This window comes from Protopterus annectens, chromosome 2.part1, assembly GCF_019279795.1.
Source record: "Protopterus annectens isolate FY-2018-M chromosome 2.part1, PAN1.0, whole genome shotgun sequence".
NCBI classification, from domain to species: Eukaryota; Metazoa; Chordata; order Ceratodontiformes; family Protopteridae; genus Protopterus; species Protopterus annectens.
The window spans coordinates 971,842,410-971,856,008 of NC_056729.1; the positions used below are offsets into that span (position 1 = coordinate 971,842,410).

The window sequence follows — 13,599 nt, forward strand, 5'->3', positions numbered from 1 at the left end:
GAGTTCATTCTTCGATTCTGGCATTTTTATGAAAACATGAGGCAAATCAAGTCCAGTTGTTCCAGTCTAGTAATAAGATCTGCAACTGCTGACTTAATCCTTTACTGCTGAGTGGTAACTTGTACTTCCTCCTTATTTGGTTGAGCCATTTGAGTAGCCAGTGTCTCTCCAGCCTGAGGTAGATAGACATCTGGCCATTAATAGGACAGTGCCACATGAGCTTTGCTTTACTCAACTCTTGAGGTGAACTTTTTAGCATCCATTTCTCAAACACATAATAAGATGGTTATGACCAGAGAACTCATCAGATTTTTCCATATTGTAAACATGTTTTTAAGTATGTCCCTTGAAGTTCTTTCTTCTGTGCTGATCTTTTTTCTATCTGTATCTTGTTAAGCTGATCCTGGTAACAGCAAGTAATGAACAGGAAAGTATAGGCATATAAAGGCTTTATTTTTAAAGTTAGTAGCTGCTCAACCTATTGTTTACAACTGGATATTTATGCACTATGTGTTTGCAAAATGAATGGATTAATTTGCTGAGCTACTTAATTTGTGTTAGAGCAATTATTGTTAAAATGAGATTAATTAATTTGTAACCCTTAGCCATTTGATCACTTGTAACAATTCCTGATTATGTATGGTGAATGAATTTAATACCCTGTCCTTAGCTAATTGATCACTTGCAGCAATTCATGATTGTGTATGGTGAATGAATTTAAGCACTCTACTCACTGCATTGAATTATGCTTTTACAAGATCGAAGGCTAAGTTGTCATTATATAACATCTACTGTATAATTTTAATCCTAAAAATGTCTTATTTGTTGTCACAAAGTAGACTGTATCAATTCATGACTACTTAGTTTTGCATTTTAGGTATTGTACCTTATAAGGCTCTTATTTAGTGCTTGTTCTGAATGCACTGGCAGGACATTTTCTGCATTTTTATTTATTATCAGGAATTGCAACTTTCTGCTTATGGGTGAGCTTTTATGACAGCTATGTTGCATGTTTTGTTAAGTAGCAGCTACTGTGGGGATAGCTTCTGTAAAACAACACAATCAAGTCCCTCACCCAATTGTTCCCTTAGCTTAAAAGTGATTTATTTTGTATTGTGTTTATCTGTTTGGCTGCACAAAATTTTGCTTTTGTTTTCAATTATCAACTTCTTCATCTGATACTTGAGGTGATATAGTGATAGGAAGGTTGACAGGATCATGAAATAAAAGAAAAATCGGGGCAAAGAGATGTAAGAGGGTCAAGTTATATCAGTTTCTAAGTTGCTGTTCTAGTTAGACTACAAAGAGATATAAGAGGGTCAAGTTATATCAGTTTCTAAGTTGCTGTTCTAGTTAGATTGCATACAATTTCAGGGAGCATTCCAGAAAGGAATGTTTAAGGGGAATTTGCTAGATTGTAAGAGGGAGGTGTTTTAAACTTTAGAGACTATAACTGAGAGCAAAGATTCTTTGAATTACAATGCTTTGAGAAAGAAAACCTTTGCAAGAAGCAAACCCTTTGACAATAAATTGCTAGTAGGCATGTGGCATTCATTTAGGCTATGTTACAAAGCATTCATTTGGGATGTGTAAGACAATAGTCATATCAATGTAAAATAATATTTATTTCCTTTGATATAGAGCTGCACCCCCCTTCAACCCAACCTTGAGGACAAAGAAAAAAAAAATTCCAAGTTTTAAACTTGAGGACTAAAAAAAGTCTTTGCAAACTAACAATCTATCAACAAGTAGTAATTAATCTTCTGTAACTCTAAGCTCCTGCTTGTTATAACTCTAACAAGCACCTTGCTACAGTTACTACTAGCACACAAAGCTTCTAACTGCAACTGCAGTACTGAGTTTCTTTTATGTATGAAGTTGCCATATCCTCATGGCTTCATAAATTAATGCTAGTATTGCATCTCACCCCACTGGCAATTGCTGGTCATGCCTTCTATCAGGTGGCACTTGGGCAGCTGCCATCTTCACTCTGTACTACTTAAAATTCTGCAGTGATACCCCTGTAAGGTCCAATTTCCTTTTTCCTTTGTACATTAAGCCAGGTAAGGACTAAACTTTCCTCCCAGTTCAACTTGTCTTTACTTTTTTTTCTGACAAAACTTGATGCCTTTTACATGAAAAAAAAATTGTTGTTAACCTAAAAAACAATCTCCACTGCAGACTGCAGATTACAGACCTAGCTCTGTCTTACCAAATCTAGCAAGACGTTTAGAAAAGCCTTGCCTTCGCCTAGCTTGCAGTTTCCTAAAAAACAATATAAAATCCTGTCCAGATATGAACATGACTTCTAGCCAGGTAGAAGCACAGTTGGTGCACTTTAACAGATGATATCCTGTTCTACATGGATAAAGGAAACCTGACTGGAGCAATTGTCTTTGATATAACAAAATTACAACAAAATCATTTGATCTTGTTGCCATGTCTGGTTTTAAATATGTCCCATAGAAGTCCCATTGCCTGCATTAAATGTGAGTGAGAAAGAAATATTCTAGTTTTCTCTTAAGTGAAATTATGTCCCTCCTTCTCAGTTAAAACAAATATTACAGGCTACAGTTTGTTTTCATGCACTAAAACCTAAGCTCTAATGCATAAGTATGGAAAGAAACTATTAATTTCTTCCTCTCTGCACTACATTTTTTGCATTTTTAAGTGTTTAAGTATACAGAATCCCCCTTGATTTTTAGACCCGCACTGGATGTGCATACTGGCTGCTCTCTGTGGGGTCCAGCCGTGTGAGATGCACGTGATGGTTGACTTAAACCTCGACAGGGAGAGGCAGCAGAGCAAGAAGAGGAGCACAAAGTGATGTGTGAAAGGCTAGCAAATCAATGAAAGATTTGTTTTGTTAGCACAAGCCTGAGTGTTGCAAATTGAAAATTACCAAGTTCAAAAGCTCTAAAAAGCAGTGGAGGGGATGGAACATGGTCAGAAGAGAGAAGTGGGTGTCTCAGTGTGTCTTCAATCATTCGTCAGGAGGAGTGAAGCCAGGGCCCAGGCGCTTGGGGGACAACAATGGAGGATTCTGCTGAAGGACATTGTTTATTCTGGCTCAGCATCAGACTGCAGACTGCTCTGTGGTGAAAGCCTAACTAGGCTCCATTTGACAACTCTGTGATTTACTGTGTCTAGGGCAGTGAATGCTGACTTTGCAGACAATGTATTTACATGTCTTTTTGTCATTACCAATCACTGTTACAGTGCTCATGGTGTTGTCAGCAGTGCAGTATGTCCAAAAGGCTAGCAACAAGTTTTAATATATTACGGTGGCCACAATAATTTCATTATTAAATATCATATCAAATATTTGAGGTATACACAAATGGCTGTGATTGGCATTTACTCGTGTTTATGGAGACAACCTGAATCAGTGAAAGCTGTGACATGATCATAATTAAACACTAGTCCTTTGATTTGCTTTTGAAGAGCTAGTGCAGTTTTGAAACATGCTAAGATGTATTACTGTGGCCATTTTTTTCTTTCTTTAAACATTCAGACATATAAAGTATATACAGTCAATAAAACAACTATAACAGGTATGTATGAAGGCAGTTTGTGCATAAAAGCTTGATCCCCTGCTGTCAGTTTATCACAACCTACAAAAAGCTGGCTATCTAAGTTCTCTGTCTCTGTAAGTTGCACTGCAGCCAGAGAAATCAACTAAATTATGCTTTTTTTTTAATTTAGACTTTCAAATAACTTTTGCTGTCTTTGTCTTCCCTATCTGTTGATCACCAGCTCATTCCCAGATTATGGTTTATTCATTTCTCATCAGTGGAGTGGGGGGGTGGTCAACTAGAAAGAGTAATCACTTATACAGCCATCCGGGATGGTTTGAAGTTTTCTTGTTTCAGCCCTAGTCCCCACACAAATCTGACAGGAAATTTTCTGCATAGGCTGACTATGTAGGATGTCGCCTCACTTCCACAAGATAAAAAGCCAGAAGGATAGATAAGAGCATTACTTCCCATTTGACCCTTCTTGGGTCCTGAGAAGTACACAACAGTAGACTTCTCTACATCTAAAACCTTTATTGATAGATAGAGGAGCACAATTGTCTGGAGTAGTGATTTAAAAAAAGTAACAGTCATCAGTTCTTCAAGGAGCACTCCCTCCAAGCAGTTATGCCTTATGCTAAACCATAAGTTGTGGTACCCCAGTTCCCACCAAGGGAAATTGCACCAGTCAGTGTGTCTCTGAGTGTATGGACCCTCCTCAGTTCTCACGAGAAGTGAGTGAGCCGTGACTCATCCCTCATCCCCTCCCTGCCTGGATCCTCCACTGGTAGGGCCATTGATTGAAACTCATTTGCCTGGTTCACAGTTAGGACTCCATCCCTATATGACATGTAGACAGACTGACTTTAAAATAATATGATAGCATATACCTTGTCAGTGAGACAGTATACAGATCTGACACATAGCTCTCAACTGTCCAAATTTTTACAGAATGTCCAGATTTTTGCCTCATATTTTTGGTTTGTTCCTCATAAAACTTGTGGTATTCTGGCAAATCACTGGGATGATCTGTAGATTGAAGTCACTAAATAATGACATACATTTGAGTTTCAGACTTCTATCCTTCTGAAAAAATGCATGCTAACACAAATCATGTTAATCTAACAACTTTCTAACTTTATAAGAGCAGTATTTAAAATGTGTCCCTTTTTTGGGTTTTAGTCCCCCCATTATGTCAAGTCTACTTTGGTAGACCACATTTACACTTACCTGAATTGCAGATTCCAGAGACAACAACACCAAACTTTTAATAACCCAAACCTGAACATTACTGATTTTTTACAGGTAACAGAGACACTTGGTCAACATGGGCAAATTTGCCCCTTTCCCTACTGTAATGCAATCCTGGAGTTGGTATATTTAGTTAGGGGTGAGTGGGGGGCACAACCCCCCACATTGGGGTGTGTGGGGTATTGCCTCCCACTTGGGTGGGTTTGACATACTTCAGTGTGTTATTTTATTAAATGTTGTCCAAGTGTCTTCTTTCCCAATTAAAAAAAAAAAAAAAAAAAAACTTTGGTAATGTGATGGTTCAGTTTATTGCAATTTCAGTGTTGTCTCAGTAATCTACAGTTCGGGTAAGTGTATATTTGGTCTACAGAAGTACACCCTTTATGTCAGGTTTTGTCCAAATTTCATGTGCTAAGAGGTTTACAGGTATGATCTGACAGCAACAAGCTGAAAATGCATTACTGTGACCATTACATTTTTTTATTTTGATCTTAATCAGACATCTGAAGTTTACCCAATAAAGTGGGTATATACTGGATTGTGCAGAGGCAGTCTGTGGATACAACAGGGGTCTATATTAGAACATTGACTTTTTAAAATGTCAAATGTTCTAATATCGACCCCTATTCAGCAAACGCTGACAATATCGAACATGCAGAACAGCGAATTTTTTTCCCAGGGAAAAAATTTGCTGTTCTGACACATATACACACAACACAAGCACATCAAACAAACAGCAATCCACACACATACACCTAAAATCCTACATCTAACCCTACACTAAACTGTACACACACCACTAGCTATCCACTTACCTTAACCCAAACCCTAACCCTAAGGTCCGTCACTATCACACACTCACCTCACCTGCGCCCTAACCCCAACTCACCTACCCCGCCCTAACCCTTATGTCCACACAATCACACACTTACCTGACCTGCGTCCTAACCCTAACTCACCTACCCCGTGCCCTAACCCTCACGTCCACGCAATCGCACACTTACCTGATCCCGACCTGTAAATTTCAACCACAGTGCTGAAAATAGCAAAGCTACAGGAACGGCCAACCGAATTCCTTCCCTAGGAAGAAATTCAGTGTTCTGCAGCTTCGCTATTTTCAGCGTTCGCTGAATAGGGGTCGATATTAGGACATTTGAAGTTGTGAAACTTCGATGTTCTAATATAGACCCAATAAAACAGACTGACCCTACTGTCATTTGAACAGATGGCCAGTAATTAGACCGGCATTGCGAGGGTAGTGTGCTTTTTTGTCTGTCAATCTGAAATTGATTATAGTTACCATTATTTTTTTCACTATTTTATCACAGTCAGATATCTGAGGAATACATAGTCAATAAAGTGACTGCAAGCTGCATAAGAAAAAGCAGTCAGACATTGTATTAGAGCCTGACTCCTGCTGTCATTTGATCCCATATGATGTACATTTTCATTTTATTATATTTTCTTACTATCAGGTAATTCAATAGTTTGGGGAGGGACTTAAACCAATAATGTTGTTGTTCTGAGTTTCTGTTTACTTAAGACATCACGCATTGCTGTACCCATTACTGCAGAATAGTCCCGGCCACACATGGGTGATGTCAAATGTTTGACTACACCCACAGTGACATTGTTAGCCCCAATCACTGTGCATAATTTTGGACTACTGAAAAGGTGTTGATCATGTACAGATTCTTGACACACTTTTATATGCAGGGTTTAGCACAAAAGACAAGAGTTGGCTCAAAGCCTGGCAATTAGCACAGACGATTAAGGCTTTGAGCTGTTAATGAACTGCTTCTTCTTGTCCAAGTACATGGTTTGATTCCTTCCCCCTCAATTTACCTATTATGTGATTCTGAGCAAGTCACATAACAAGGCAATGGGCTTTCCTAGTTAACATATATAGTTAAATAAGTCTACCTGTGAGTCAGAGTTTTATGTGTTAGAAAAGGAAATTTATTCTCAGCCACATCTGCCCCAAAACAAGGATTTCTTTGAGGATCTATACTTTCCTCACTTCAGTTCACTGTTTTTATTGATGACCTCCAAAATAACCTATTGAAACTTCCTACCTTTTTTTCAACAGGCAATATGACCTTTTCCCATAACCATTAAACAAATTTATAGAATCTGACCATGTTACTGCCAAACATGACACTTCTTTACCTGGTTGTAAAACCACAATATATAGTATCAAAATGATACCTAATTTACTCCATAGCTGGTTACTTCTTTGCTCAAGAACCATGGAAAAAGACAAAGTAAAGACAAAAATAATGAGTGTAAACACTCAAACTCTGGGACACTTCTGAGATATTTTTATTCATTAAGAAAGTTAATACAACAACAGGTTTTGCATCAACATGCATTTTCTGATATAAGTAGAATGAAACTCTGTTATCCAGAATTTTAGACAGCTGTAATCTATAGTAATTTACAAGAAAGTATAAAGAAATATGAGATACAGGGCAAACTATGAGGCAAAATCAATGATACCTGAAGGTTACGACTTAATCTCCAATAACTAGCACACAATTGACCATAACCAATAACCACTTCAAATTTAAACACCCCATTGTTTCAATATCTTGAGTAAGTCCTCTCTTTCCATTGCTATATTGACAATACAAAAATCAAACATTCATAAATTCTTATTTTGCACTAGAAAAAATTCCCACTTTCTCATTCTAGAAGTCAAGAATGCAATAGATAAGGGAGATACTGTTGACTCAGCTAAGGTATGTTGTATCTCTTGTTGCATCTGCCTCCAAGAAAAAAAATATTACCTTTCTTTGTATTACTATTGCTCAGTCTTACATACAGCTGACTGGCTTCTAACATGACCAAGACCTGACCTTCTGCTGAGGTATTTAAATTGCTAAAACTGGACTCCTTTTCCTTTCTAGTCAGCAAGCTCTCTCTCTTCAAACAGCCTAACTATAACATTGGATATTTTCCAAGCATTGCTTCTGGACTGCACTGACCCCACTGTAAGCTTCACTGTAGTGACCACAGTTTCTCAGTTATGGACACAGGCTCTGGGAAATACTCCTTTTTACTCTAAAAAAAATTGGACTCTTTCAGACCTAACTTAGGGAAACTGCTGCTCTAATGCAGATGCCCTAACAAACCACAGTGGCATAACTTAGTCTCTCATTAAAGATACTCACTTTCAGGAGGATGGAGACAACTCCTCGCGATTCCTCAGTATCCATTAAACAAGAAACGAGAACTGTACTTTACTAGCTTTACCTTTGCGCTATCATTCCTTCTTTGTTATTAGATGTAATGTAGTCACCTATGTTGAAATGTTCAGGCAAACTGCTTTAGTACTACACTGTTTTATGCTGTTTTATGAGTGCTGCTCTGTTTTACATTGTTAGCTTCATTTATTAACTTATACTGTTTACTTCTTCAGTTGTAGTTTGAGTGTTTCTTTTCAAAAGTGTCTGGCATTGTTCCAAATAGATCAAAACATTGTTCTTATAATCAAATTCAAATATAAAAGAAATAAACGAATGAAATCAACAGGTGTTGGGGGAGATGAGGTTAACTCAGTTATTTTCAGTGAGATATGATGGTTCATAGGTGATTACTAGGCTACCAATACCAAGGAGCCTTTTTAAACCTAGTCATGCTCCCCAAATGTATCTGACAAGTTTGAATACCTTGTGGCTAGTTTAAGAGGTATATGTAGGCTTGAGCACGGGTGGTCAATCATATATATCTACAACAGACTCGGGTGCCAAACCAGGGGTACATTTTCAATTCTTCACCCACTGGTCCAAGTTTTACCTGAATTACATTAGGGAGGAACTCTGCTTCACAAGGATTGAAAGCCTGTTCCAAAGAAGGAGTGGTCTTTGAGATACATATCTGTCCCTCTAACATGTCCTATTTATGTTACAGGCAAGGTTTACATCCGTACTTTGTGGGCCAGGCATAGATCACCTCCGTCAGTCTATGGAGACAGATTACAGGGATAGGGCTTTCAGGCAGTCTATGGAGGGAATATTGCTTATGCCCTGTATTCTTTTCTTTGAGGACCCCCTGTGTATGCCCCAGTTGTATATACCTGGTCAGGTACATACTGAAGAGACCATTGCATTCACTGACTGGTCTAATGACGGCTGAATACACTGGCACAATGGCATCCAGGGACCTAAATTCCATACCCTTGCTTACTACCATAGATGATCAAAGACACTGGGAAATATGAAGGTCCTACCAAACACCCTAATACTGGGTGATTTCAACTACCCAAACATTAACTGGGAGAACTACTCAAGTACTAACTCCCTTGCCCAACGCTTCCTAGAATTTATAAACTCGAACACCCTGGATCAACTGGTCAACACTCCCACCGGAGGGAACAACATATTGGACCTGGTCATCACCAACATGGGCGACCGGTGTTCCACACCTGACATCAACCCCTCGCTGGTTAGATCAGACCATAGACTAATCACTCTGGATATTCACATTTTGCCCTCAACCCCAATCAAGGAAACCACCGTGAAAAACTTTTCAAAAGCAAACTTCACGTTGTTTAAGACCGAGGTGGAAAGGTTCATAGCCCCCACGCCAATGGACAATGCTGTCCAAGCTGCTGAAACCTATACAAAGGCACTCTATGATCATCTGCAGGAATGCATGGATCCGTGCTATCCCAAGTAAAAATAAGACTCACTCCTCCAAGAAAAGGAAACCAGTCTGCCGGACCCCGCCATAAACAGGCTGTACAATAGAAGGAGGAAACTAGTACAGATAAGAGCAAAATCACTAGAAGGAATGACATACCTGATCAGTATCAGCAAGAAACTACAATCCCTCATTAAATTATCCAAGGCTAGCTTCGAAAGAAAAATTTCCAAGGACTCCAAAGATAATCACAAAGCGTTCTTTAGCTATGTCAACAACCTAAGTGGAAACTCTCAGATCTGCTCTGAGTTGGTGCAGAATGGCACAAAATACACTGAACCAACTGATATTGCCAACATTTTGGCAGACAGGTTCAATGCAAACTTCACACCCCTCTCACCCCCTAAAGGGCCCATTTCCATACCAGAAGTATGTAAGGCTCCAGCAATCACCGACACACAGGTTAAAACAGCCCTATCCAAAGCCAAAAACATGGCCTCAATGGGACCGGACGGTGTCCCAGGCTGTGTCTTACAAGAGCTCCAAAATGAACTAACCCCTCACCTAAACACACTGTTCAAACTCAGCCTCTCTACAGGCTACATACCCACAGAGTGGCACACAGCAACAGTTATCCCACTCCACAAAGGTGGTGCCACAATGGACCCCAGGAACTATTGCCCTATAAGCCTGACTAGCCTGGTCTGCCAAGCTATGGAGCGCATCATCATGAAACTCATTAACAGAGACATTGGGAACCTCCAAACATTGAACCCCACTCAGTTTGGCTTTGTTAAGGGCAGATCATGCCTCCTAAACCTGGTGGACTTCTTTGAGACAGTTACCAAGGCATTAGATGAGGGTAAGGAGGTCCACACAGCCTACCTAGACCTCACAAAGGCTTTCAGCACCATTCCCCATTCTGGTATTATAGACAAACTCATCAACCTGAACATTAACCCCTATGTCATGAGATGGGTTGTAAATGGGCTCACGGACAGAATCCACACGGTGAGAGTTGCAGACTCTAGGTCGACTCTAAACCGGTTACAAGTGGCGTCCCCCAGGGCTCAGTCCTTGGACCCCCCCTGTTTGGTATATACTTCTCAGAGGTACAGGCAAGCACAGGAGGACTTTGGCTGACCAAGTTTCCAGATGACTGCAAACTAGGGGCCATAACTGATTCTCTGGCTGATACAGACACCCTTCAGAAGGGTCTCACTGAGACGGATACCTGGTGTCAAAATCATGGCCTCAAACTGAATGCCAAAAAGTGCATAGTCATCCCCTTTGGAAAAAAACAAAGTACCCGAGAACTACCACATAGGTGGGAGTCCCCTAAATACAGAAAAAGTAATAAGGGATCTGGGGACCCAAGTAGATAGCAATCTCTCCTTTGATAATCATATTGCCAAGGTGGCTAGAAAATCCTTCTATGTGGCCCACCTAATCTCAAAAGGGTTCTCATCCAGAACAAAGGAGGTTATTGTGCCTATCTACTCATTACTTATTAGACCCATTATAGAATACAACACCCCATTTGGGATGTACTATACAAGACATCTGCAACTGCTGGAAAGACCACAAAAGTACCTCACCAAGAGGATTACTGGCCTCAAACAAATGACCTATGCAGCCAGACTAAAGAAACTCCAGCTGTACTCGGCTGCATACCGCTTACTCAGAGGTGATCTCTGTTTGACATACAAGGCCATGTCCAACCCAGAATTGATGGATATGCTCTACCTAAAAAAAAACAAATCCCTGAGAGTCACACGCTCTAGGAATATAAACCTTACCACAATGATAAATAGGATGTGCTGGAGGGATAGATTCCTGACCCAGAGACTACCCATGCTTTGGAACAAGATTCCAATATACATCAGGCAGAGCCCTGCACTATTCAAGAGAAACCTTGACGGGTGGATGGGAAACAGAAAATTTACCCCGGGGATCACTGCAGCAGCTCTGCTGGACAGAGGCGCAGGGAACTAATGGCTCTGCTGGTCAGAGGCACAGGGAACTAATCTAAGGGGGTGGTGAAAGCCAACACACTCTGGCTAGGCTTATAAATGCCCTTGTGCAGATAGCCTAGTACTTACCTATGAATCTATAAAGGCCTGGTTACTGTCTACATGTGTTTCCAAATTGCTGACCATTGGGTTTAATCTAGAGGTGTATCATTAATGTGGTCATTGCCAGGGGAAGGCATCTTCCCAGAACAGAAAAAGGATACTATTATGCATTTCCTGGTACTGAGTTTTAGACTGTGGTTCTGGCACCAGTTATTAGTCTGTGTCAGACCTTCTTGGAGGGTATTTGTGTCTTTGGGAGATTCCATGATTGTGCCTAGTTTATAATCATCTGCAGACTTGGTCTGTCAGAGGACTTTGATGTTGGCCTTGACTTCAGAGAAGTACATGTCAAAAACAAGTGGCTGCAGCACCAAGCCTTGAGTGGGTGTGATAGTGACTGACCTCTTTGTGGATGTAGACAATGCCATCTTAACTTCCTGGGCCCTATCTGTGAGCTACACAGTGGGTGACATTGGGGTTTATACCTAATTTTCTGAGCTTGTCTACAATGCCTGAGTGGGGCATTGTATCAGATGCTTTGGTCAGGTCACAATTGGCAGTATGTACCATATTGTCCTCATCCATTGCCTTGGTGACCTTCTCAAAGAAGTCCACCTGGCTGAGTAAGCATGATCTGACCTAGATGAAACTAAATTGGATTGGATTCAGTGTCTGAAGATTTCCTATGTCATTGTTTTTGTTTACATGATAATTCTTTCCATGGCTTTGCATACAAGACCAGTCAGACTTATGGGGTCTGTAGTTACCCAGGCCCATAGATCGCCAGCCTTTGTGCAAAGATATGTCATTTGCAGTTCTTCATTTTCTTGGCACAAAGCCTGTCTGGAAGCTACAGTTAAATAATAATTCTTGTGGCCCTGATAAATTGTGTTTCTTGCTACAAAGAAGGCATTCTGGGATATTACTGTGGTCCATCAATGCAGTATTATTGGGCTTGGAGAATGCATTAAATACCTGCACGCCTGAGTGTGTCATCCTTTGGATGAAATGTTAAATCGAGACCCCATCTGTCTGTGTAAATGATAGGTGCTGTAAGATCTTTTACATCATCATGAGCTATTGAAAACAGTAGGGGTCCTTTCTTTATATATAAAAAGAATTCTTATTTACAAAATATTTACATGTTTACAAATATTTGCAAATGTACAAATATACAGATATACAAACTTGTTTACACATATTCATAATTTCCTTTACAATCATACTAAATATTCATCCTTATTAGACCCCCCACTCCTTTTTTCCATAACCACCATCTGATTTTACTTAATATTGTTGCTAAAATCCATTTACCATTAAACATAATTTCATTTATTCTTGCATTCCATATAATCCATATAACAGAATAATGGTTTATCTCTTAACATGTTCTTTACTTCTGTTCTTATAATATCCATATTAATGTTTATTTTATCCACTTCTTTTATATCTTCAAAAAATCTTCCTTACATAGTTTTCCTCATATATTTTTTACTCTTTTACATTTTAACAACACATGTTCAGTAGTTTCTGCTTCTTCTTGACAATATAAATATATCCTATCACTTTTCTTTTTATATAGTATATTTCTTTTTACTGGCAATTTATCTATTACTAGTTTCCACAAAACAATCTTGACATTCTACTTTCTGATTGCACCACTTGCTTCTTATTTTTATAGCTTTCATTTTTTTCAACTGTTAGATTTTCCCGTGGTTTTAAATAGTAATGTTTTATCATTACATTCTTATACCATACTTTTCTATCTGTTTCTTTGTCATCAATTTTTATTTTCCACAGATATATTTTTTTCTTGCTAACATTTTATTTCTTCATTTATACACTTTTTCTCTTTTACTCATTTTTTTACCACACCAAACTTTATCATACTTATGTTTATACAATTTTACTGCTAATCTCTCATCTTTTTCATTTAATCATTCCTCCCATTTATCTACTCTTGTTCCTTAAGCTGCCTACGCATAATTCCATCCTTTTTCTCTAAGTCTGCAGTTCAGCTTCCCACACAGTTCAACAATCACCATGTTTAGCAAAGCTTTACATATATGTGTGTGTATATATATATATATATATATATATATATATATATATAT

General features: G+C 39.0%; 1 protein-coding gene across 1 annotated transcript in view; it reads right to left on the reverse strand.

Annotated features, from left to right (window-relative positions):
• The window catches only part of BOD1L1 (biorientation of chromosomes in cell division 1 like 1), a 2,284,811-nt gene that overhangs the window by 940,566 nt on the left and 1,330,646 nt on the right, over positions 1-13,599 (reverse strand). The gene's annotated exons all lie outside the window — the stretch shown is intronic.